This window comes from Panthera leo, chromosome C1, assembly GCF_018350215.1.
Source record: "Panthera leo isolate Ple1 chromosome C1, P.leo_Ple1_pat1.1, whole genome shotgun sequence".
NCBI classification, from domain to species: domain Eukaryota; kingdom Metazoa; phylum Chordata; class Mammalia; order Carnivora; family Felidae; genus Panthera; species Panthera leo.
The window spans coordinates 108,719,673-108,723,918 of record NC_056686.1 but is presented as its reverse complement, the minus strand read 5'-3'; the positions used below and the strand labels follow the sequence as shown (position 1 = coordinate 108,723,918).

The following is a 4,246-nucleotide window of genomic DNA, read 5'->3' as shown; positions in this document are numbered from 1 at the left end:
AAAATAAAAAGTAAACAAGCATAATTTAATAAGGTAAAAATCAATAACAGAAAAATATTGTTCTGTGAATACCAAGAAAATGAAATTGGCACTTGTAATTCAATGAAAATTGGGATTGAGAAAGGAGACAAAGATTATGAATAGAGGCAATAAAACATAGAAAAATACAAAATATTATGTATGACTTTGTATATATATTTGACAATCTACAGAAAATGGATGTTCTCCCTGGGGTGACAAATGATTTTAAATAGCTCAAAAAGAAATAGAAAACTTGAAGAGACGAATTAAACTTTGAAGATATTGTAAAGATAGCTAGGGCCAGTTGTACAATTTAGCAAATTAAGAAGAAAAAACATTCACTACATGTGGTGCTAGCTCTCCAGATTTCTGTTTTCTTCACAAGCCATGCTAGGCCCATACAGAAGCAACTGTCTAGCAGACCCTCAGTGGGCACTGATCTTGACACCACTTACTCTTGTGTGGGTGTCTTCCAGCACCAGAAAGTGGAAATAATTGCCAATGATAAGGGAAACTGAACCACCCGGTTATATCTACTTTACTGACACTGGTCATGTCGGTGCTGCTACAAAGAATCAAGTTGCAATAAACCCCACCAACACAGTTTTTGATACCAAATGCCTGATTGGATGTACGTTTGATGATGCTGTTGTCCAATCTGATATGAGACAGTGGTCTTTCATGGTGGTGAATGATGCTGGAAGCCCAAGGTCCAAGTAGAATACAAGGAAGAAAAAAAGTTTCTATCCAGAGGGGGTGTCCTCTAATGGTTTTGACAAAGATAAAGGAAATTGCAGAGCCATACCCTGGGAAAACTGTTACCAATGCAGTTGTCACAGTACCTGTTTACCTTAATAACTCAGAATCAGGCTACCAGAGATGCTAGAACTGTTGCTGTTCTCAATGAACTTAGAATCATCAATGAGTCAACTGCTGTTACTATTGTTTACATCTTAGACAAAAAGGTTAAAGCTGAAAGAAATGTGCTTATCTTTGACTTAGGAGGTGACACTTGATGTGTCCATCTTCACTATTGAAGATGGGATCTTTGGAATAAATTCTATAGCTGGAGACACAAACTTAGGTAGAGAAGACTTTGACAAGAGAATGGTCAACCATGTTATTGCTGTGTTCAATCACAAACGTAAGAAGGACATCAGCCAGTACATACTGCTTGTGAACATGCTACGTGTACTTGTCTCCAGTAACCATGCCAGTATAGAGTTTGATTCTCTGTATGAAAGACTTGACTTCTATATCTCTAATAATCATGCCCAATATGAAGAATTAAATGCTGACCTGTTCTTTGGCACCCTGAACCCTATAGAGAAAGCCCTTCATGATGCCAAGCTAGGCAAGTCTCATATCCATGATTTATTGTACTGGTGGGTGGTTATACCCATATCCCCAGTGTTCAGAAACTTCTGAAAAACATCTTCAATGGGAAAGAAATGAATAAGAGCATCAACCCTGATGAGGCTGTTGCTTATGGTGTAGCTGTCCAGGCAGCCGTCCTTTCTGGAGACAAATTTGAAAATGTTAAAGATTTGCTGCTGTTGGATGTCACTCCTTCTCTTAGCTTTGAAACTTCTGGAGGAGTCATGACTGTCCTCATCAAGTGCAATACTACCAAACATATGCAAACCTTCACTACCTACTCTGACAACCAGGTGTGCTCACTCACCACCTGTTCAGTTCAGGTGCTCATTCATCTTTATGTGAAGGTGAGCATGTCATGACTGAGGATAACAGCCTACTTGGCAAGTTTGAAGTCATAGCATATCTTCTGCCCCCTGTTCTGTACCTCAGATTGAAGTCACTTTTGATATTGATGATAATAGCATCCTCGGTGTCTCTGCTGTGGATAAGAGTATGGAAAAAGAGAACAAGTTTACCACTAGTAATTACAAGGGTCATTTGAGCAAGGAAGATATTGAGCATATGGTCAGGAAGCTGAGAAGTACAAAGCCAAAAATGAGAAGCAGCAGGACAATGTATCTTCTGAGAGTTCACTTGAATCTTATGCATTCAACATGAAAGCAACTGTTGAAGATGAAAAACTTCACGACAAACAGTAGATTCTTGGCAAGTGTAACAAAATCATCAACCAGCTTGATAAGAACCAGACTGCAGAGAAGGAAGAATTTGACATAAGAGCTGAAGAAAGTCTGCAACTCCATCATTACCCAACTGTTACCAGAGTGCAGGAGGCATGCCAGGAGAAATGCCTGGGAGCTTCTCTGGTGGTGGAGCTCCCGCATCTGGTGGTGCCTCCTCTGGATCCACCATCAAAGAGGTTGAGTAAGCCAACCTGAGAATAGACCTAGCATTGTTCCACATAAAACATTTGAAGGACCCAAATTTGTAGCAAATTCCATGGCAGTTTTAAAGTCGAGCTGCTATTGTAAATAAACTGGGCATCTTGATACTTGAATATGGAATAAGTGCACAGGGGAAAGAAATAAACATTGCACTTTATAAGCACTGTATTCTAGGTGGCAAATGCGATGCCTTAAATAAAACTGTACTTAAAATTGAAAAAAAATAAAAAAGGAAAACACAAACTATCAAAATTTAACTTACGTTCCTGAAAACAACAGCGAACCCAAAACTACAGGTAAACCAGGAAAAGAGGAATTATCCTTAATCTGATAAACATTTTCTCCAAAAAAATCTAAAGAAACATCGTAATTAGTGGTAAAATACCAGCACGTTCCCATGAGACAGTTTTAAGAAAAAAATTTGTTCTTCTACTCATTCATTCATTGCTACGAATTTTTATTGTACTGAAAGCTGTTGCTAATATATTAAATAAAACCAACCAAATAAACAAAATTTAATATTAGAAAGGAAAAAGCAAAACTGTTATTTATTTATTTATTTATTTATTTATTTATTATTTTTTATAGATCGGGTAGTTTATTTTAAACATATAAGGTATTCAGTTGAACAATTAATGAACTAACATGAATTCAATCGAAGAGATTAAATCAAAATTAACACAAACCTATAATATAATTTCCTATTGTAGCAGCAGGAACCAATAATAAAATTTTCTAGAAAAAAACAGTATTCCCCATTCACACTAGCAAAAAGAAAGATAAGCCATGTGAAAAACAAACCTCATGAATACATCAAGATAATAAAAAAAAAACTAACAGATTAAAAAATCTGAACAAACAGGAACCCATACTATATTTTTTACTGAGAAAGTTCTGTATTATAAAAATATTGGTTCTTCTCCACTTCACCTACACTTTTAGAAAGTCCCAATCTGACTTTTTGTTCCAAATAGTGGACTGAGCACAGGCATTTATATCTTCTCCCTCTCAAGATTTCATTTAAATGATAGCAAAGCAAGATGTAAGAAGACATTTGGAAAAGAGAATTTAACTAAGCTTAAGACAGAGGGAAGATAGACGCGTGCTCACAGCTTGGGAGAGACCTGGAACTGTGAGAAGGTAATAGTCTGTCCTGATCTACTCTGGGTCTTGTATTTGATGGCTATACGTATAGTGGAAGGAAAATAGAGAATTAAGTTCTGTATGTGGAGCAGTGACTCTCATCAACACACCATCACCCATAAATAATACAGACACATAAGAGTATCAGTAGCTCGACCTGTTCTTTCCAGACAGAATTGTGGGAAGTTATAAAGAATTTGAACAATCTGGAGGAGAACTAGAGTGACTGATGAGGCCATTAGAAGGCCTGAGAAAAGCATGCAATATTCAGGTCCTGCCTCTTCTGTCACCCAATAATGTTAGCTAGGCTCCAACCTATTCATTTCAAAGTAAAGACCTCCAGTGGACAATCCTTACCCATGTGCATGTGCTCTCAACCAGGCTTATCATTGCTTCACTCTTTGATATGAAATTTAACTTGATAACCAAGGAAAACATTTAAGGAAAGACCACTGATGTGCCCCAAGGGGAACAACTATGGTTGCACATAGAAGATGTTTAATGAACATTGGCTGAAAAAGTGACTGGCCAAAAGAAAACTAACAAAAACTGACAGTAAAGAAAATGTAATTCAGGAAATAGAGAATATATGAACATATAAAACAAGAAATCTAGTATCCTTGGTGAAGTTGGGGGTGATATTCCTCCCATAAAACAGTAACAGTTATAGAAGTAAGGTAGACAAAAAAGAAGGAAGGAAGGGGAAGGGAGGGAGGAAAGAAGGGGGAAGGACAAACTGAAAGGGAGGGAGGAAGAGAGGG

At 37.2% G+C, this 4,246-nt stretch overlaps 1 pseudogene; it reads left to right on the top strand.

Annotated features, from left to right (window-relative positions):
- The first annotated feature begins 437 nt into the window (after positions 1-437).
- LOC122227496 lies at positions 438-2,326 on the top strand (annotated as a pseudogene).
- Positions 2,327-4,246: the final 1,920 nt, after the last annotated feature.